The 23,408-nt window shown below is 42.8% G+C and overlaps 1 long non-coding RNA gene across 1 annotated transcript in view; it reads left to right on the top strand.

Annotated features, from left to right (window-relative positions):
* Positions 1-9,316, top strand: part of LOC123378441 — a 32,145-nt gene extending 22,829 nt beyond the window's left edge. The window contains exons 2-3 of the long non-coding RNA XR_006582620.1: positions 8,132-8,167; positions 9,279-9,316. This is a non-coding gene — a long non-coding RNA (uncharacterized LOC123378441). The remainder of the gene's footprint in view (positions 1-8,131; positions 8,168-9,278) is intronic.
* Positions 9,317-23,408: the final 14,092 nt, after the last annotated feature.

The following is a 23,408-nucleotide window of genomic DNA, read 5'->3' as shown; positions in this document are numbered from 1 at the left end:
GAGCTACTATGTTCGATTAGCATCCACACCTAGCCTAATTCGAGCTAGCCATGTCGAATTTAGCGCTACTCCACCTGTCGAGGTGGAGTACCAAATTCGAACTAAAGAGCCCTCTAGTTCGAATTAAATGGCTTCCTGGTGTGGACGGTTGAGCGGTTAGTTCGAATTAACGCTGCTAAATTCGAATTAAAGTCCTAGTGTAGACTTAGGCCTCCTCAGGGTGATCTCGCTCGGAGACTCCTGCATCTAATTAGGGTAATTACTGTAATTTTACGCCTGGTCCAAAGTATTTTTAAGAAATCTACGGACAGACGGCATAGCACAGACTCAGCACGCAGCTGCGTGACGAGTGTAACGGAAAGCCAAAGAATATAATGGACGCTCATGGAGGGAGGGGGGAATGAGGACGCAAGGTATCCCACAGTTCCTTCTGTCTCCGAAAAGTATTTGCATTCTTGGATGAGCTCCAAATGCTTCTAGGGCCAAACACAGTGTCTGCGGTGGGTCAGGGCATAGTTCGGCAATTTGCGCACACACCCAACCCACCACCAGAAGTGAAAACAATCCTCTGTTGACTCTTTTACATGTCACCCTATCTTTACTGAATGCTGCAGATAGACGCGATGGTGCAGCACTCAACACCAACATCCTTGCTCCCCCCACGCTATGGATGGCTGATGATGAGGATGCATTTCCATCTTTTTGTACCATCAGCCTATTGGCACATGGGGCAGTGCAAAAGGGCTGGTAACCATGCCGACTACTATCAGTAAGGTCGATCAAGGGCGCCTGTCCCTAATTTTTGATGGCAGATGGTGCAATATGGCTGGTAACCGTCCTCATCATTGCAACAGGGGGCTGAGCTCCATCAGCCCCCACCCTTCATTGTAAATAAAAGATTCGATTGCCCCTGGACTAGCACAGGGATGATGGGCTCCTTCATCCACACTCCTTAATGTCCTGCCTGGACTATCATTGCAGCTGGAGGCTTCCTTCCACTCATTGCTCACAAACAAGTCGCTGTGTCTTATTCCTGCATTCTTTATTACTTCATCACACAAGTGGGGGGACCATGGTATGGTAGCCCAGGAAGGCTGGGGTAAGAACGGAATGAACAGGTGTTGTTGTTGCAGGAGCACCCCCTGTGAATAGCATACAGCTCATAATTTATGCAGGATCGGACACAGAGCAGCTGTGCTCTCTGGTTCTATGATACAGTGGTTCTGTAGTACACTTTCCCATAATCTAGGCAGGACTGATTCTATTTTTAGATACCAAAAAGGAGGGATTGACTCAGGGAGTCATTCCCAATTTTTGCTTTTGCGCCCCTGGCTGCTCGGCCAGGGGCACTTATGACAGCACCAAATGGGGCAGTGCAAAAGGACAGGTAACCATGCCCATCTTATTACCATCTTATTACCAATTTATGGTATGGTAGATGGTACAATATGGCTGGTAACCATCTCTGCTGTCATGCAAAAGCAAAAGCATGCTGCTGTGTAGCGCTGCTGGCCCGCCTCTGTCAGCGGCATCTAGTACACATACGGTGACATACACAAAAGGCAAAACAGTGTCCATGGTTGCCACGCTATGGCGTATGCCAGGGCAATTCTGGGAAAACGGGCTTGAAATGATTGTCTGCCGTTGCTTTCCCGGAGGAAGGAATGACTGGCGACATTTACCCAGAATCCACCGCGAAAATGATTTCTGCCCCAGCAGGCACAGGGGTCTCAACCCAGAATTCACAGAGACAGCCTAGACTCAGTTAATTGTTCGCAAAAATGTATCTTTGCAAGGAATTCACTCCCTGTTTCCCATCTCACAGCTTCCACTGTCTCCAGACCTGCCACAGCATCCCCCTCGCAGAGGCTGGCGAAGATTAGGCGGCGAAAGAAAAAGACAAGGGACAAGATGTTCGAGGAACGTATGGGCTGCTACCTAGCAGAGGCGGACCAGCAGAGCCAGTGGAGGGAGACCGTCTCTCTGTGCCAGCGCTCACACAGCGAACGGGAGGAGAGGTGGCGTGAGGAAGACAAGCAGGCGACTGAAACAATGCTTGGACTAGTGAGGGAGCAAACGGACACGCTCAGGCGCCTTGTGGATGTTCTGCAGGACCGCAGGAGGACAGAGCCCCCCTGCAGTGTATCTGCAACCGCCCTCCCCCGCCACAAAGTCCCATACCCCCCTCACCGAAAATAATCAGGAGGAGGGGCGGCCGGGGACGTGAATACTGTCACTGCACCACAGCACAGTGCTCAAGTACCCAAAAGCTCTCAGACCCTACTTTTGCCGAAGTCCTTCACTTCCAGACTCACAGTAGTCCCAATCCCAGTCCCATCCCCTAACTGTCTACTTAATTAATAAAAATGCTTTGCTGTTAATTACTGTTTCCGTTATGTTTTTTCAAAGAAGACTGTGTTCGAATGGGGGGCGTGGGGAAGGTGGTGGTTAATTGCATAGGACAGTCACCTTTCCCAGGGTACAGACACGGGGGCAGGATCAGCAGCGGGTCACACACACGGTGCAGTCAGTAGGCAACCTGGTCGGTTTTAGGAGGTGGTTTCCAGGATCTGTGTGGGTGGGGGAGATGTGACTTTGCAGCGGGGGAGAGCGGTTACAGATCTTATACAGCGGTCCTTGTCCTGGACCGCTGAGTCACGCAGCTGAGGAATCTGTATCCGTCCTCCTCCACCACAAGGTCACATATCCGCCCGCACACAGAATTCCATAAAGAGGGATGGCAGGCTCCGTTGAAAGAAGCCTTCCGGCACTGCGGACCGCTCTAGGAGCAGGAGCCTGTCATTCCTTGAGTTTAGAGGAGGTCTTTACATCACCGCACACCGTACCCAGCACAGCCTGCGTCCCAGTTTCAACCCTTTCACGAAAAGTCATGAATAAAGAAACCTTTGTTAAGTAATAATGGGACATGTATTTTATTTTTACACGTGTGCTGGAAGTGGGGGTACCGGGGTGAACGGGGTATGTAACCGAAGAGGAGAGTCAACAGTCAGTGGGTAAAGAAACAGGGGCAGGTTCAGCTTCTCTGTAAAGAAACTGAACAGTCACAGGTCACGCTGCTCGCTGGTATTTGAAGAGTTCCTTGTTGCTGTCCCAGGCACCTGTATAGGGCTTCATGAGCAAGTGCATTAGCGGGCAGGCTGGGTCCCCGAGGATGACTATAGGCATCTGCACATCCACAACAGTTATTTCGTGGTCCGGGAAGAAACTACCTTCCTGCAGGCGTCTGAGCAGCCCACAGTTCCTGAAAACACACGCATCATGAACCTTGCCCGGCCACCCGACGTTGATGTTTGTAAAACGTCCCCTATGGTCCCCCAGTGCTTGCAGCACCATTGAAAAGTAGCCCAATTTCTCAGCAGCTGACTGTGGAAGACGTGGACGATAAAGTGCGAGGAGGAGAAAACGGCGATGATCGCAGCGGGCTCCGTGCTTGCAGTGCTGTGGCGTCCGCGCTGTCACTGACCAGAAAAGTGCACGAACAGATTGCCCGCAGGCGCTTTCACGGAGGGAGGGAGGGAGGTTGTGATTGACGGTTCAATGACGACACTTACCCAAAACCACCCTCGACACATTTCTCCCCCCAGCAGGCATTGGGGGCTCTACCCAGCATTCCAATGGGCAGCGGGGACTGCGGGAACTGTGGGATAGCTTCCCACAGTGCACCGCTTCCAAAGTCGACGCTGGCCCCGTGAATGTGGACTCAGAAATTCGAATTAGTGTATTTAGTATGGATACACAAATTCGACTTCATAAGGTCGAATCCACAAATTCGAACTAAGTTGATTCGAAATAGTCTTGTAGTGTAGACAAGGCCTTAGATGAAAAATGTGGCTTTGTCCTGCAGTCTTTACTCAGGCAAAGTTCCTGTTAGCTTCAAACTTTGCATTGAATTTAGACATTTTGGTTTAGCGAGATATAAAAAATATCTGCTAAGTCATATTTGTGTTGTGCGTTATAATGCAAGTTGTCAAAGAAATTCCTTTTCAAATGTCTCTGTTCATAGGGAAATACTATGTGTTTTATTATAAAATACAAATCTAAAATAATGAATATCACATCTCATACTGTTGTTTACAGTCATTTGGTGATACTACAGAATTTTATTTGGCCTTTGTGAAATATGCTACATTTCATATGAGTACAGACAAGAAGAGTTTTCTCTATGCAGAAGGAAAACCACCATATATTTCAAAATTATTTGATTAGTTCATGTCATCATGACCCAGTTCTAAAAAGCAGAAATTTCCAAGAGAGGTCAAGTTGTTTGAATTCAAGAGGAGGCTGGAAATTGTTTCTGTAGATCTACAGTATTTTTCTAAGAATTTTCATACATTTGTCAATCCAAATCTGGACCAGCACTTCATTACAGTGCATTTGGCTTATACTACACAATGGAAAATATATTTTGTACATCCCTTTCACTAACTGCAGAGCCACCTTAAAGCATGTTAATGTTTAAAGGAGGAATATTATATTATTTCATCTGGTAAATTGCAACTTGGCTAACAAATATGAGACAAAATAACCAAGGAATAAATGAGTCAATGGCACTAGTCTTGTGAGTAACTGCTCACCAAGTGTGAGTAAAGAGCTCACAGTCTTGTAAAACTTAGATCATAGACTATTAGGGTTGGAAGGGACCTCAGGAGATCATCTAGTCCAACCCCCTGCTCAAAGCAGGGCTAATCCCCAAATTGTCCCCTCAAGGATTGAACTCATAACCCTAGGTTTAGCAGGCCAATGCTCAAAGCACTGAGCTATCCCTCCCCAATACTGTCTAAAGTTTGCATATCTCAAAAATTAATCTTAAACACTATTATTATTTTAATTTATACATTGATTGGAAAGATTTATCTCTGTTATGACAAGGATTTTTTCTATCCACATAGAGAAATTGTATTGTCATACTACTTCAAATTCTGCCATACGTTTCAATTTTATTTTCTCTCTCTCTTAGGGTTTTTATAGCACCTGTAGAATATAGATGTCAGGACCCCAGAATAATTATAATTGTTCAAATGGTTCTACATTGAAATGCTTTGTAGCTAGGAATGAATTTGGATGTCTGAATAGTTTTTGTTGTTGATTTGTTCGTGTATATTTTTGTTAATGGGAGCTGTACTTTTAAGAAAAAGTCATTCACTTGTAGAATTTTTGCAGAAGATTCTGAGAACATCATAATGGCCTTACTGGGTCAGACCGATGGTCCATCTAGCCCAGTATCCTGTCTTCTGACAGTGGCCAATTTCAGGTGCCTCTGAGGGACTGAACAGAACAGGCAATCATCAAGTGATCCATCCCCTGCCATCCACTCCCAGCTTCCGGCAGTCAGAGGCTAGAATCCCAGAGCATGTGGTTGTATCCCTGATGCTCTTGGCTAATAACTATTGATGGACTTATCCTCCATGAACTCATCTAATTCTTTTTTGAACCCCATTATAGTTTTGGCTTCAAAACATCCCCTGGCAATAAATTTCACAGGTTGACTGTGCATTGAGAAGAGAAGAGACCCTGTCTGAGTAAGCACCAGAATGTGAGGACTTAGCTTCATAATCTTCTCTTTCAAGAAAACAAGCCTAATTTTTGAAGGTGTCAGGTTTCAGAGTGGTAGCCATGTTAGTCTGTATCAGCAAAAACACCGAGGAGTCCTTGTGGCACTTTAGAGACTAACAAATTTATTTGAGCATAAGCTTTCATGGGCAAAAATCCACTTCATCAGATGCATGGAGTGGAACATACAGTAGGGTGGTATAAATACACAGCATATGAAAAGATGGGAGTTGCCTTACCAAGTTGGGGGTCAGTTCTAATGAGCCAATTCAATTTAAGTTGGAGGTAGACAATTCTCAACAGTTAAATGGGCCTTGATATTGCCCCATAGACCTTGCCTTCTGCTGGAACTCTTATGACTTCAGGAACCTGGCTGTTTCCTGCTGCTGCAATAAGGAATGGGGCTTATTCCTGAATAGAATAGTAGAAGTAGGAGTGGGGACCACAGTACAAACACAAATAAAAATAATAATAAAACAGACTAATGTTAGAATATAAATTACTCTACCCGTTGCTTTTGACAAGGTGAAGTTTAACAAGCCAGAACTATGGCTTTGTTGTGAGCCCCAAGGAAGGGTCAGCGTATTGCTGATGTCCTTAGGACAGGCTGGAAGGCAGCTTGTGACTCTGAGTGTAGGTCTACACTTCGAGCAGGGGGTGTTATTCTGTTTGAGGGGCCATACCCGCACTACCTTTGATCCTGCCAGAACACTAACAATAGAATGTAGGTGTGGCGGTGGGAGGGGCTAGCACCCCTGAGTGTGATCGTGTCCGAGATTCCAGGAGTTTTGTCCCAATGGCTTTGCTACAAGAGGGACAAGATGGGCTCTTGTATTTAGTTATTTATAAATCCAGTTACTTTGAGTACTGTTTTTGCCTATATACTAAGAAAATTAATGACATCAGTTGTTAATCATAATGAATTGCTCATCCTATTAGAGTTCAGCTCTGTTTTGACATTAAAGAAACTTTTCCCAGATTTATATAACTATTCTTCTGGTGCCAGAATTCTTCCCAGTCTATTTGTCTAGGAAGCTAACCTCAGTTATTCTGAACTAATTTAGATGGAATGGCTTCTAATACACAAACAAAGAACAACAACAAATGTATTCAAAGCCTCTTACTGCAGGCCATATCCTGCCCTGTGATCTGGGCCTGCATTAGCTGGAAGGAGGGTGTTTAGTGAGCTTCTTCCCACAAAACACTTGTGAACTTATGCAGCAGCACAAGGAGATTCCAACCCAGCGCTCAAGAGGTTGCTGTGAGGGGGGACTCTGTTATGCCTGCTGGTGTTCAACAGCCTTACAGGAGCATGCTTGACCAGGTAGTGGGTATGATCAGCCACCAGCCCTTTCACTGCACTTGTTAGCTTCTATGTGGAGCAGAATATCCCTAACAGCCACCCCACAGGCTACCCTTTTCCCCCATACACTTATATAGCAGGCTGCCAAAAAGCAGCTGTTTACACACAAGTGCTGGGGAGGGCTTCTATGTGTCTAAACAGGTTGAGGTTATGTCTAGGCACATGCCAACATAGTCCTCTTTGAAGAGGAGGGTTACATGTGACACTTCTTTTTACAGCATGGGCCTAGCATGGACCCAGCTCTACCTTAGCCCTAACTCTCACACTGTCAACAACTTCTTTTGTATGAGTTAGCTTCAGTATTAACCCTAATACGGGCCCATGGATGGTCATAAATGCTAACCAGAGTAAATGATGTAATGTAAATCCTGACCTTAAGAGGGGCCCTCAAACCAGTTTCAAACTCAGTCTTAGCTCAGGCCCATGACTTGCAATATGTCAACCTTAGCCAAGGCCTACAAGCTGATCCCAAATCCACAATCCAACCTTAATATTGTACCCTGCCTGGTCTTCCTCATCCTTGCACATGACTAGCGTGGGCTCATAAACCTGCCCCAATACTGGCTCTGTGCCAGAATGAACCATCTCCTGAATCCATGAACTTGAGACATACCCAACTCTGATCATGCCCCACAAATAGGCCCCCAACCAATATAATAACATAAAATGATCTATTGTGGTTTATCCAATTCATGCTTTTGTAACCATTTTGGGTTTCTGATTGTTTTTCTTTCTGTAATTGTCGGCACATGTTTTATATTTCTCTTTGAATATATTTTCTGGATATGCCCTTTTTAAATGTATTATTCTTACCCTTGTGAACAACTGGCTTCTGCTTGGTTCCACAACATTATTACTGTTAACCATTACTTCGTCCTCAGGAAGCCAGGGGAAACTATGTAGCACAGCTCTCCATACTCAAGTCCATGGAGTGCTTAGAATACTTTTCACCCGCCATAGCTTTTTTGGATTTGACCCATTGAGATTTAGAATTGTAAGAGAAAAGTGTCTATTTCATCCGTAATGTTTGCTGAGCACCTTTAAGTAGTACACTAAGTAATATGACTAGCATATGTCAAATCTTGTCCTTCCTTTCTTTCTCTCTTCCTCTCACCGGGGGAAAATTGCACGTGGCCATATATATATTTGCTAATTATTTTTTTACTGTATGTATGATACACTATGTTTTTTTATTAGGGAAGGCAAGCTCAAGCAGTGTGCCTTGCACTTGAAGTGAGTATTGACTGAAGCACTGATGACATGACAGAATTCATTGTCTTTGAACAAATCTTTACAGCCTATCATGTGAATATGTTTCAAACACTTAAAAGGACCAAGTTTAGCATTAAGTCAAAAGCCCTTAACTTTTCCATTAACGCTTTTGAGAGGCAAGTACATATCTTGGCAAGTGAATTACACTGCATACGCATAGTGAAAATCTTACTGAAATAAGAATGCTATGATCAGGACTTACTACTCAAATACAATAGCCACTTTCAAAGTTTAATATCCCCACCACTTTGTATTTTTATATTACCAGAAGCAATTAGAGCAAATTTTGGATTAACAGTCTTGCTTCATTCCATTTCTAAAATACAAAGGTACAAAAATGCATTTAAAAGATGGAAACTTCCAGTTTTGTCTAATATTTTTTCAGTTTTACTGATCAGACTAATTTTTTTAAAACAAAAATGAGCATTGGATTGAAACGTGTCAATTCAATGATCTACTCTTACAAAGAGAGTTTTATGCTAAAAATGAAACAGGCATGATTAAAATGGCACTTATGTATGTTGTAATTAATGCTGCATGGGTTATAGGAAAAAGTTATTGGTTATTGTATAAAGAAGCATCCTTGTTTACCACAAATAAAGGTTTTCCACATGTTTTAGTATTTAATTGGTAAAAAATACACACATTTGATAAATCCGAGGCAAGCAGAAGGAAAACTTTTCCTAGGATATCAAGGGAGCATAGATACTCCAAGAACAGTTTGACCATGTGACAGACCCAGAGGCTATTTGATATCTGCTAGAACTCACCAAGCAGCCAGATGTTGCTCCTGGAATCTTCAAAAACTTGGCATCTGGGTTCTGGCATGCCCCAAGAGTGGCCCTGGGCGCCAGCCCCATTGTTGGAATGGATGCACAAGGAACGGGAAGAGACAGAAGACTTAACAGATTCTTGGACTAGCTGTAACACACAACCTGCATGAAGCAAATTTTGATCTTTTAACTATAAATGTTAAATATTTTAGGAAAACAGATTTGCTTCAGTGTAAATATTGCCTGACAAATATGCTTTTGTGTCATAAATGTATTTTTAAATATAGTTTTCTTTTCAGGTTAATGGAGATATTCTTGTTCCAAGATTCCAGTATGGGTGTAGTAAAGTATGGTATGGACCAAACAGCGTCTGCATTTTGCTGAACTTCTGGTAACTATCGTGACATTTATGTGTTTTAAACATTTGTGAAGTTTCTTGACTGAGTCTCATGACATTAGTCTTATTAGTACTGTCTTTGCACTTGAGATATAGGGAGAAATCCTAGCTGCATTGAAGTCAAGGGGAGTTTTGCCTTTAACTTCAACAGGACCAGGATTTCACCCACACACTGGGTAGACTGTGACACAGAGGCCCATTGGTGATTCATTACTCTGTGTCAGCAACTCTCGTCAGGCCTGACAAACTCTTTACACCAGCACATTGCTGTCATAGTGTTTATCCAACAAGTGTCTTGTAAGGTATCAAATGAAAGCCAGTGAAACACTGGTCACTAATATAATTGTGAAATGTATGTATTAATGCTATATGAGGCATTATGGATAGTTACTGATATTATACATTAAACTCTATTACCAGATGCAGGGAGAAACAGGTTTTCTTCCAGGCAGGAGGGAAGGAAGTTATTTTCCTGCCTCTAGTGTAAATTAAGCATTGGGAAACCAACACAAAGGAAGCTGCATTTTTGTGTATCTCAACAGGAAAAGACATATTGATGGGGTGGGGAGATATGAAATTAGCATGAGAAGGCACTTGAGATTTTATTGTCTCTGGTGTCAAAACAATGAGTTATGGGGAGAGCTAATGAAAAGCAAAATGATATTTTGTTATCCATTTACCAAGGAGACCCCTGGTAGGGCATGAGGGAATCATAAAAACCTGGATCCTGATTTGATTGAAAGTCAGCAAGCTCTCCAGAAAAACTTTGAGGGTAAGAAAACTGCTTTAGCCAAAGGATTGTAGTTTGCTAAAGTTATGTTTAGTCCCTTAGAAACACACTATACTTTTGTTTTATTTGCAATCAGTTCTGTTTCCACTACTCGTAGTCAGTATCACTTAAAACTCTAACTTTGTTAATAAGCTTCTCTTTGTTTTATCATGTCAATCTCAGTGCTGAGATAATAGAGTATGTCTTCTCAGTGGAATCAAGTAAGCTGTGTGTACACCGTCTCTTTGGAGGCCAGAGACTTGGTAATTACTGTGAGTGTCCAGTGACAGGGTCTTGACATCACACGGGGATGTGTCTGGGAAGTTCGGGAACTGGATTACACCAAGGGCTAGTCTACACTGAGGGGGGATCGATCTAAGATAGGCAACTCCAGCTACACGAATCAAAGTATCTTAGTTCAACTTACCCAGGGCCGGCTCCAGGCACCAGCATTCCAAGCTGGTGTTTGGGGCTGCAATCTGCAAGGCTTGTTTTGCCCCCAAGCAGCACGCCGAATTGCCGCCGTGGGCTGGGGGGGGGAGGGTAGTCCGTGTGCCCTTAGGGCGGCAGGCGCATTTCCACAGTGGCAGCAATTCGGTGGCAGCTTCTATGTTTAGCTGTCCGCGGCGGCTTCAGCTAAACATAGACGCTGCCTCCGAATTGCTGCTGCTGCAGAAACGCGCCTGCTGCCCTAAGGGCACAGTGGTGGCAATTCGGCACGCTGCTTGGGGCGGCGAAAACTGTAGAGCTGGCCCTGAACTTACCTGTCCGTCCTCACAGCGGCGAGTCGACTGCCGCAGCTCCCCCGTCAACGCTGCTTACTCCTCCCGCTGAGGTGGAGTACAGGCGTCGATTCGCGGATTGATTTATCGCGTCCAGACGAGATGTGATAAATCGATCCCCGATAGATCGATTACTACCCGCCAATCCGGCAGGTACTATAGACGTACCCCAAGTGTTAATCTGCAAGGCAAAGTAAAGTCGGGCAGAGCCCTGAGAAGTTTGTCTGGGCTATGGCACCAGCGAATCTCTCTCGCTGAGTAAGGGGAGTAACATGGTAACCTACGGTTCTGGACACCACAGGAAAGTTTCACAGAGACTAAGCAGGAATTACAAGCCAGATCTTCAGCTGACTCAAACTGACATATACTTCATTGACCTCAGTGAAGTCATACCACTTTATACCAGCTGGGATCTAGGGCTTTGTCTGACCCCCCACATGAAAACTGTGTTTATTTGCCTTTTAGTGAAGCTTTACATTTTCCATATGAATATGAACAAAATCCCAGCAAATGGCCAAGGTTAATTTTTACTCCACTGGTTCAGTTCCATGGACTATTAACGAGGGTTATACACATAGGGAGATAATAATGAGTAGAACCCTGAGGGATCTCAGATATACAGAGCTGCTGCATCTCTGTCCATGGAAAAGAGGCTGCTTGCACTGTACTTCTGATGAACAAGTAGCACTCAGTGAAGTAACATACTTCATCTGTTATACTGGATTGTGCATTGTGCCTCTGACCACAGAGGGTAGGCAGAAGTTGTGTAAGGGACAAAGTGCTTTATCTTTATGCTGAATACTCCGGCCAGTTGCCATGGCATGTTTCTTAAACCCCAGACCAAGAGTAAATTACACAGTCTAGTCTGATTGTGCAAACCTTCCTTACATTAGTGAGCACTTTCTCACAGGAGCGGGTCAAATGACTTCAGTGGAACTACTTCTATGAGTGTGCACGAACATGAGTAAAGGTAGGGTGACCAGATGTCCCGATTTTATAGGGACAGTCCTGATTGTTGGGACTTTTTCTTATATAGGCTCCTATTACCCCCCATCCGCATCCCGATTTTTCACACTTGCTGTCTGGTCACCCTAAGTAAAGGTAGAGCAGTATAGCCCTCTGATCGAGATGAAAGGTTGGGGGCAATATATGAAGGTTAATTGCAGCTATAAACCTGCCTCAAATGCCTCCATGCCACTGGTGGCGATGTGTAGCTACATGCTGCAGTGAAAAGCAGGCTGTGTCCACACTGTGGTATGTAGCTACATGTGTCAGTGAAAGGCTCCAGCAGAGGGGAGGCAGTGGGGAAAGAGCCTTTCTCCACCGCTGGAGCCTTTCCCTGCTGCCAGAACCTTTCACTGTGGTAGGGAGCTTCTGGAGCCTTTCCCCACTGCCCCCGCCCCTTTCCAGAGCCTTTCCCCACTGGGGGTACGTCTACACTACAAGATTATTCCGAATTTACATAAACCGGTTTAGCAAAACAGATTGTATAAAATCGAGTGCGTGCGGCCACACTAAACACATTAAATCGGTGGTGTGCGTCCACGGTCCGAGGCTAGCGTCGGTTTCTGGAGCGTTGCACTGTGGGTAGCTATTCCGTAGCTATCCCATAGTTCCCACAGCCTCCCCCGCCCCTTGGAATTTCCGGGTTGAGATCCCAGTGCCTGATGGGGCAAAAATCATTGTCGCGGGTGATTCTGGGTAAATGTCGTCAGTCACTCCTTCCGCTGGGAAAGCAACGGCAGACAAGCATTTCGCGCCTTTTTTCCCTGGATTGCCCTGGCAGACGCCATAGCATGGCAAGCATGGAGCCTGTTTTGCCTTTCGTGACTGTCACCGTATGTGTACTAGATGCCGCTGACAGAGGCGATTCAGCAGCGCTACACAGCAGCATGCATTTGCTTTTGCATGACAGCAGAGATGGTTACTAGCCATACTGTACCATCTACCATGCCATAAATTGGCAAAAAGATGATCATGGTTACCAGTCCTTTTGCACTGCACCTTCTGCTACTGTCATAAGTGTCCCTGGCTGAGATCAGCCGGGGGCGCAAAAGCCAAAATTGGGAATGACTCCCTGAGTCAATCCCTCCTTTTTAGTATCTAAAAATAGAATCAGTCCTGCCTAGAATATGGGTAAAGTGTACTATAGAACCAGTGTATCATAGAACCAGAGAGCACAGCTGCTCTGTGTCAGATCCTGCAGAAATGATGAGCTGTATGCTATTCACAGAGGGTGCTCCTGCAACAACCCCACCTGTTGATTCCGTTCTTCCCCCAGCCTTCCTGGGCTACTGTAGCAGTGTCCCCCCACTTGTGTGATGAAATAATAAAGAGTGCAGGACTTGTTAGTGAGAAATGAGTGGAAGGCAGCCTCCAGTTGCTATGATAGCCCAGACAGGACATTAAGCAGTGTGGGGGAGAGGAGCCCAGCATCCTGCTGCTAGTCCAAGGACAATTGAATCTTTTCTTTACACATGAAGGGTGGGGGCTGATGGAGCTCAGCCCCCTGTTGCTATGATGAAGATGGTTACCAGCCATACTGCACCATCTACTAGGAAAAATTAGGAGTTTTTTACACAGGCGCCCTTGATCAACCTCACTGATGCTAGTCAGCATGGTTACCAGTCCTTATGCACTACAACATCTGCCAAAAGGCTGGTGATGACGCTGGATATCAGCCATATTGTACCATCAGCCACCCATGGGGGGGGGAGCGAGGATGTTGGTGTTGACTGCTGCAGCATCGCATCTATCTGCAGCATTCAGTAAAGATAGGGTGACATGTAAAAGAGTCAAGAGAGGATTGTTTTCCCTTTCACTTCTGGGGGTGGGTGGGGGGTGCGTAAATTGCCGAGCTATGCCCTGAACCACTGCGGACACTGTGTTTGACCCTAGAAGCATTTGGAGCTCAGCCAAGAATGCAAATGCTTTTCGGAGACTGCAGGACCTGTGGGATAGCTTGAGTCCTCCAGTCCCCGCTCCCTCCCTCCATGAGCGTCCATTTGATTCTTTGGCATTCCGTTAGGCTTGTCACGCAGCAGTGCGCTGAGTCCCTGCTATGGCGTCTGTCTGGAGATTTTTTAAAAATGATTTTGAATTTCGTCTTCTGTAACGGAGCGCTGATAGAACAGATTTGCCTGCCCTTACAGCGATCACGTCCGCATGGTCCATGCTGGAGCTCTTTCTTTATTTTGATTTTTAACTGCATCGCCACCCGTGGTGATCGGAGCTCCACGCTGGGCAAACAGGAAATATTCAAAAGTTCGCGGGGCTTTTCCTGTCTACCTGGCCACTGCATCCGAGTTCAGATTGCTGTCCAGAGCAGTCAGTGGTGCACTGTGGGATACCACCCGGAGGCCAATACCGTCGATTTGCGGCCACACTAACCCTAATCCGATATGGCAATTCCGATATTAGCGCTACTCCTCTTGTTAGGGAGGAGTACAGAAATCGATTTAAAGAGCCCTTTATATCGATATAAAGGGCCTCTTAGTGTGGACGGTTGTGGCGTTAAATCGGTTTAATGCTCCTAAAACTGGTTTAAACGCGTAGTGTAGACCAGGCCTGGGAGAGTCTTTTTTTCCTGCAGTGGGAAAAGGCTCCAGCACCAGGAGGCAGCAGGGTAGACAGGGAGGCACAGCTTGGATAAGTAGAGTGTATGAACAGCCTGTACTCACATACATACCCACACCCTTCAGGAGTGTCTTTACTTGCCTAAGCCGTACCTCATCGGTTACACTGCTATTTATACTCGTGCTGGAGGGCAGGTATGTACTCTACACACCACCAAAAGAATCAGTGTAGATGTATATGTGGAGTGTTTGGGTTTTAGTTGTTACATGCTTCAGTAATCGCTCTTTATGAAATGCTATGGGGGGGAAAAATTACAAATGTAACCATTAATCAGATAACACACTCCCTACCCCTTCCCCCCCAAAACAAAGCCAACCCCTTAAATAATCTAGACAAAATTCTCATTGAATACACTATGAGCCTGGTAACTAGTTCCAAATGCAGTGGTCCTGGTTCTGATATTGCTTACAGGAGTTTGACTCCACTGAGTTGACTGGAGTTAATCCTAATTTACATCAGTATATCTAAGAACAGAATCAAGACCATTTTCTGTATGGGGAGTGCAAGGTATGTCTATACAGCAAAATCTGAGTTAGTGTACTCAAGCTGGCTTGAATTAGCTAGCGTGAGTAACAATAGCAATTAAGACAGTGCAGCCTGGGCAGTACAAGCCTTGCATGAACCCTGTGTGTTTGTACATGGCTCATTAGCTTGCTCTGAAGTTCACATTGCACTGTCTACACTACTGCTGCTACCTGCACTAGTTGGATTCAAGCTAGCTCAGGTGGGCTAGCTGGTGCACAGGTTTTGCAGTGTAGACATACCCTAAGAGCTCTGAAGGAAAGATGTGGTGAAAAAGGTGGGGTTTTAGTCACTTCTGAATACAGTAAGGTTAGTGGACATTCAAATGGCTATGACTTTGCTGTATATGCTGGTAGTAGAATAATTATGAAATCATCTAGTTACATTTGGCAATATTTTTGTAACTGAGTTATCTTTTGCTTACTTAGATTCATTTGAATTTCCATTTATTTCTCTAGTGTACTTATTCATTACACGTGTAGTAATTGTTAAACACATTTTACCAGTTCAGAAAACTATTTAGCACAATCAGATAATGTGTGACAAGAATATATTCAATGCAAGGATGTATGTTATTTCTGTTGCGGGAGGGGCCCATTCTCTAAAGCAGTGGTTTTTAGAGGCATTAATACAGCAGTGTCCATATTAGCTGGGACTGGCAATGTCCTTTGGACTTTGGCATTAAGAGAACAATATAAAATCCACTTCTGCTGAGGATGGCAGCATTAGCTCAGCTGTGCCACTCCGTCTGTAGCATTCAGCAGAAGCTGTGAATCCAGCCATATAACTACAATAGAGTCTGATCATCATCCTGATGAAATTACACTGATCTAATTTGCACGCTGTGAAGACATTTGGCACTGGCAGGATCCGAGCCTTGACATCTTCATTGGAACTAAAAGTATTCTAAGAAGTGACATTGCATTTCCTACTCTATTCTGCCAGACTGTGGCATTTTCTCCTTTTTTAAAAGCATCATTTCAAGAACATTTAATTTGGCTTTGATATGTCTGCCATTTTGCTATGTAAGAATGTACTGAGCCAGAAAAGCTCAGCTGTAATAAAGTTTGGCACCAACAACCCACCATATACCTGCACCATCCTGTGCAATTTAATTGGCATTCAGTGGGTTGATAAATGGATTGGCTTAATGAGACAATATACTTGACATATGCAGGACTCTCCTGAGGAATAAGATTCATTTTTGTACTTCACACATCAACATGCTACAGATACCAACACAGTCACCTCCAGCAGCTGTGCTATAGCCAGTGACATGCCTTCCACTATGCTGACCAATAACATTGCTATCTCTCAAACACCCCACTAAGCTGGCATCATTCTCCATGTGGGTCATTTCCCTCCATTCATCTTTTAATTAGTATTTCCCCAATCCACAAAAAATAAACAGAGATGTCTCAACTCTTAATCTAAAAGTTTCTATAATGGTTATATATACAAATCATAGGCCAGATCCTCAGTGGCTAAGAATTAACAGCACAGCTGTGTTGACTTCAGTGGAGCTATGCCCCTATATACCAGCTGAGGATCTGGCCCCATATTTAGGATGAAGCTCTAAATATAGTCTGCAATTAAGGAACAGATTGGCCCTGTGCATTTTAAAAATAAGGATAAAAATAAACTTACAAGAACTAATAATATTGAGTAGAAAATATTCAGTAAAAACCACAGGAGACAAAATTTGAATTCTTTTTCTTTTTTTGTAATGGACACTTAGTAAATAGAAGGCAAGTTGATATTTTCTCTTGAAGGGTTCAGTTTCAAGTATGAATCAGGGCTGTGCAAGAAACTTCCGTATTGCCCCAAACCCAAAGTGAGAATCTCTTACTATATGCATGTACAGTGCCTAACACAATGGGACATTGATCTTGGTTGGAACCTCTAGGCACTACTGTAATATTATTAATAACAATATTTACTTAATCCTTACTTAGGCAAAGCTGAATTTTGTCTGAGCAAACACTGAGTAAAAACTGAAAACGGGCAAGGATCTGGCCCAATGATTTTCTTTGTATGTTTAAAAAACGAACAAAAACCAAACAGTAAAGTAGTATAATGGTAAATTTTTGAACTCCACCTTCTGAGATGTAATCATGAATGTAATCAGTGTCCTTTGATGTTTTTCAGAGGCCTTCTTGTTGAGGTTACAGGTCACTCAAGCATTCTAATTGACCAGCCATCCAGACAGATAATCTATCTTGCCTAGACAAGAGATTTAAGGGTTCAGCTTTTTGGTAGCTTATACAAGGCTTGGAAAACAGTTCAAAGAACAAGAACACAAGCCCACTTACACAACACTCAAAATGAACTGAATTAAGATAATTTCATATCTTACATTCAAAATTATATATGTTTGCCTTAACATTTTTTCAAAATTAACCAGTCAGTACAAAAGCTACTCACCCATCCATACCATGATAATGATCATGATGGTTTATTTACTCACTCATCAAAAATAAATAAATAAATTAAATTACTCATCCAGGGTGATTTGGCAAGGAGAATTTTGCAGAGCCAGTGTATATGAACTGAATAGACAATTCATATACCAGTATGTAGAATGGAAACAGGACCATATAAAGTTAGAAAATGTGTGAAAATCATGAGAACAAATGTGTGGCCATGACTCAGTGAAAAGCTGGATAATGAACTGGAACCATGGCACTTTTAGGTTGGCCTGCCTCTGATAAATTGTGCTGGGCTTTTCAAAAGCGCTTAAGAGATATAGGTGCCGAACACCAATTGGAAGTCAATGGGAGGTAGGTGTTCTACTCACCTAGTTCCCTTTGAAAATGAAGCCTTACCTTTGTGTACAGGAAATATAGATTTATACCACCAGGACTGGCTACCGCTGTAACCTGGACAAGAATACTAGGCCATGCAAATAGGATTAAGTGTGGCTGCAGCTGGCTGCTACTGAGCTGTGCTCTAGGCCATTATAGTACCTGCCGCTGGCTTCTTGTCCATGAGGTGGAAGAAGCCCACGTGTCACTGCTTCAGATTTCAACTGGATGCCAGTGTGATGCTTGCCGTTCTGCTCCAAGGAAAGCCTCCTACATGCAAATAAGCCCAAGGAAACTAAAAAATGAAACGGTGTGTGACAGTTTCTAATTACTGCGTAAAAACAACATATGGAAACTTCATTGTCCATTTCATCCCTCAACATGTACTATCAAGTCAAATTTCTTTTGCTCAATCATTCTCTCTGGAGCATTTGGAGCTTTTTCAGTTGTATTATGTGAAGAAAAACAATACTTGATATGAGCTGAATGAGGCTTTTATTTTCCCTATCCAAGCTCATTAATTTCATGGAGCATTTTTAAATAAAATCGTGCTGGTTTTCGTTCAAATTAACTTGTATAATTGCCCAAGCAAAGATCAAGTTTAAATACTCCTCTCTTTTTTTGAGTATTCAGTCTATTGTCATGAATCACCATCGAAAGAGCATAAACATAATTAAAAAGGGGGGAGAACCACTTTCCAGTTAAATGCAGCCACAGTGAATTCTAACAGGGATAAAACACAATACACCAGGCAGTTCTTTGCTATCTGTTTAAAAATAATGATGAAACCATTTTAAATGTAGTTTCTTGCTATGAAGAATTAAATATTAATACCTATTATTTTCAGTTTTTGTGACTGACAGAGTGTTTGCAGCTAGGTTTCACATTTAAATACTAATAATGTAGACATTAGAGGAAATTTAAAGGCTAAGGTTGGGTCAAGGAAGTGAGGCATACATCAAGGTCCCATTTTCTAGAAGCAAAAGCCTCCCAGCTTTTCCTGTTGTACCCTCTGGCCACAGAAGCAGAGTCAGTTAATGAATCAGAAAAAAGCTGGTTACCAGATGTCCTGGCTTATTAACACACACATTGCATTCTGTAATGGCATTCACTGAGCAATCTGTGTAGAGCAGACTCTGGTATGCTTAAAATGCCTCTCTAAAAAGCCCTTCTAACTTTTCTTTTTCTGTGATTGATTTTTAGGGATGGCTGTTGTTTAGGTTTGGTTAAGATGCTGTCAAGCATTTTATCTGATTGAGATTTCCCTGTCATTCCAAAGGTTCCTGAGGTACCAGGAGAAAACAAAATTATTTTTAGCATTTGCCCATTTCGCCTTTCCCTGCAGAATTCCTAGAAAAGAAGTAAAATAAAACAAAACAAAACCGTAAACTTAGGAGCAAAGCAAAATAAACCAATTCTCTTGGATTGGTCTCCACTTCTGCTAATTTTAATGCCACCCATTGTTCAGTTCTGCAGTCTAATTTTATGTTAATATCCTGAAAGTTGTCAAATCTTGGCAAAACCTATGCATAAATTACACAGAAAGTAGCTCACAGGAGGGGGAAAGTAATGACTGTCATGGTTAGCCAAACCCATTAATAGTCTGACAAGCAATAACCCAAGAGCTCTGGTCAACTGCTGCAGACATCTGTGAAACTTTTGCAATTAATTTTTTTTTGGAAGAGGTATCAGCTGTGAAATAGCACATAAGTGACTGATTATTATCAGCTCCACTGGTAAGGGTAGAACGGATGGCCTCCCTCCTTGTTTTTGTATGAATATCAAACTTATTTTCCTTTCCTTCTAAAGCAGTCTAGCCTTTGGAAAGGGGAATGAGGAGTCAGTCACATGATGCTACCCAGGGCACAGGGTGTGGAAGGAGATCTCATTGTACCAAGACCAACAGACCACTTCATCTGCTGGCTCTTCTCTCCAAAAACCTCCAATTTCATTCTGATGGTGATGGAGATATTTGAAGGTCTGATCTTAGATTTCTCATGCACCAAAAACTCTCCCTGGGACTGGGGCGCTGGTGAAATACTATTTAAAGAGGACTAAACAGAAAAGGCCCCAATTTACTGTATCAACTGTATGTGTTTATTAAGGTAATGCGCAGATATGTAAGTCCATAGCTGAGTCAGGAGGGCATAAGCCCATTGACATGCTCACAAGTAGTGTAATTAATTTGTGTGGATAAGGTAAGCAAAATTTGACCTATATCTTAACTGTAACTGTTTCATTCTCTCTTTAGGTATATGTACCCAGTTTGGTAGGCATTTTTCACTGTTATTTTCATGGTGTGGATTGAGAAATAATCTTTAGAAGAAAGCTAATCCAGGAAATCTTTGTATGACTTTAATACCATAGTGATAATTTTTCCTTAAAAAAAGAAAATCTTTTTACCCACCTTCTTTATCTTGTACAAGTATATTGAACATTTAAAATGTTTGTTTTAAAGTGGAAGGACTGAAATATTGGCTCTGTATTGCTACCTAGCAATAGCTGGTAAAATAATTCAATAAATGTTGGTAAAAGCAAAACAAGCCCTCCCTCTCCCCAAAGAACAAGAAGCATGATTTATTTAAAAATACTAAGCCTGTTAAAAAAAATCTTGCACGCACTAGCTATATTGAAAAAATAATGAAAATGACATATACGCAGTAGCTAAGTGTTATTGCTGATCAATATACTGATTTTCTTAGATTTACCCCAAAACCCTTTAATAGAAGGTGTTTAATTTCACATTTTTCATTTCTTGTAACTTTCCTTTTCCTCCCTCACACTTGTACTGTAACAATTAATTGATGAAAATATTGTTAAATAACAGCATAAGCCATGGTTTCAGTGAGCACTCTGATTCAAAGACCATCTTGGACAAACCTATCCTGGACAAATTAAAAAAAAAAGGGACACACGGGATAGCACATATGATGCCTATGGCTTGGCAAACAAGTTTGCTGTTGTCTTGGGACAGATAATTCTGGGGAATAATGGCAGCCTTGCTTGTGTTACCAACCTAACATACTTGGAAACATTGTGGGAATTACTTTATTAATATATATAGTTTTGAATAAAATCACCATGCTATATTAGAGGAAATCTCACCACAATTCATTTGTTTTAAGTTTATTTCTTATATCATGTAATGTATCCTTTACTCTTTATATTTTATATATACTGTGATGGTATAAAAATGTTATTTGTTGGACACTCAACTGTTTCACAGGTACAGTTGGTGCAATATTTAAAAATTACTGTCCATACTTAGGCAGGAATGAGCTAAACGGAATAGATTCCAGTGCATGGAGGGGAAGATGGGTGACTCCTAACCAGAAGTGGTTCTGCAATTGGGGTTCTGCCCCACTCAGAGAAGATGGAAAATAAAATCAGAATAAAATTTATGTTCCTTGATCTGTAGTCTGTTAGGTAGGAGGTTTTCCCTTCCAGATGAAGCAAATTCAGATTGCATAGTGCAATGTGCCCATTCCCAGTAGGGGACTTCAGAGAAGAAGCAGAAATACTTTGAACAGTGTGCCAGGTACAGCTTAGGGACACTTTCAACAATGGCCTTAGTCAACCCTTATAATGCTAAGCTGAGTATCCTCGATACAGGCAATACCCAGCAGGAGCTCAGGGGGGCAATGCATTTTCCTTTCCACATCCAGCCGTCTGCTGAGCAATATGGGTAAGAGCATGGCCCCTCTTTGTCCACACCAAGGCACTAGCCCAGTTGTTCTTTCATTCCCTGAACATAAGGACTGCCATTGTGCCTGACCCCTGCAGTGGGTTTGCCTGGGTGAAGAGGGTTTCCTTGTGCCATCTCCTTCTCTTGTACACTTCTGCAAGGACTCAGACACAATCTGGTTCTTAGTCTCCCAGCTGGGCTGATTTTTGTGACAAGAAGTTTCTTTCTGTTTCTGCCTTAGGGGTATTCAGAGGAGAATGAGCTGAATAGGCCTCTTTTTGTCCTTCATCATAGAACTGAAATACAGAATTTTCCTCTTTTGGCTTAGACAGTGGCCTACTTAGAGCTAGCCCACAGTTTACTTTTTAATACTGAAACTTGGTAATATTTTAGATCTATACTTTTTTCCTTGATTTTTTTTATTGTTATTTAGCTCTGTGTGGATAACGCTGATTAGAAAACACAGAATTAACAGAAAAGTAAAACCAGATAGAACAGGTGGAAAGACAATTCCTCCTCTCCTATAACTTACATTTTAAGGAATGGGTAAAATTCCTCCAGAGAAAATTCTGTTTCAAAAGTTATAGCAGAGAAAAAAGAAGTAGTCTGTATTTTTTTCCAAGCAATGTTCTGTATAACTGAAGCTAGGGAAACCCAGGATTTTGGTGTGGCCCAACTGTGAGCCATGCTATGGTCAAATCCTGCTCACTTTACTTATCAGAAGAGGCTCAATGGTGTAAACAGGACTATTGTGTTATTTGGATTAGTAGGGTTTAGTCCAATGCGTTTTTAAATCCATATCTGGTTATTACAGTCATCCTGTGAGTGCTGTAGCAGTGATTTGTCAAAGATTTGCCAATACGGGGCCTGATCCCAAAGCCCAGAGCTTTGATCAAGTCAGTTGTTAGTCTGGTTCTATCAACACCAAAATAAATGAAAGTTCCTGCGAGTGGTAGTTTGGGCTAAATTCAGCCCTGATAATATTCTGCCAAAGGCATTGGAATGTGTTGGGTATGAATTTTACTTCCTTTCTTAGTTGGTAGTGCTAGAGAAGTATTTAATAGCATATGCATCATTTGTTTGTTATAGAATCATAGAATCATAGGCTTGATAAGTTTATGGAGGGATGGTATAATGGGATATGCTAATTTTGTCAATTAATTCGTCTTTGACTACTAGCGGTAAATATGCCCAATGGCCTGTGATGGGATGTTAGATGGGGTGGGCTCTGAGTTACTACAGAGAATTCTTTCCGGGTGTCTGGCTGGTGAGTCTTGCCCACATGCTCAGGGTTTAGCTGATTGCCATATTTGGGGTTGGGAAGGAATTTTCCTCCAGAGCAGATTGGCAGAGGCCCTGGGGGGGTTTCGCCTTCCTCTGCAGCATGGGGCACGGGCCACTTGCTGGAAGGTTCTCTGCACCTTGAAGTCTTTAAACCATGATTTGAGGACTTCAATGGCTCAGACATAGGTTTGATACAGAAGTGGGTGAGTGAGATTCTGTGGCCTGCATTGTGCAGGAGGTCATAATGGTCATAGTGGTCCCTTCTGACCTTAAAGTCTATGATTCTATAAGTGCTTCACAGTGTAAAGGAGACTGGGAAATGTGACATAAATTGTATTATTCAGAAAAAAGATTCAATATTCCACAGTGTTTTTTTTCATGTAACAGTCTCCATTTAGGATAAACTTAAATGGCACAATCTGGACACATCTGACCTAGTGTCAAGGGTCAGCTCTAAAACAAGGCAGAATGGTTTGAACCACTCTCACAAAGAGACTGTCACACTATGGCACACTTACACAAAGGCCTCATTGATACTGAGCAGTCTACT

The sequence above is a fragment of the Mauremys mutica genome, chromosome 10, assembly GCF_020497125.1.
Source record: "Mauremys mutica isolate MM-2020 ecotype Southern chromosome 10, ASM2049712v1, whole genome shotgun sequence".
Taxonomy (NCBI): Eukaryota; Metazoa; Chordata; order Testudines; family Geoemydidae; genus Mauremys; species Mauremys mutica.
This window is presented reverse-complemented; position numbering and strand designations above follow the sequence as displayed.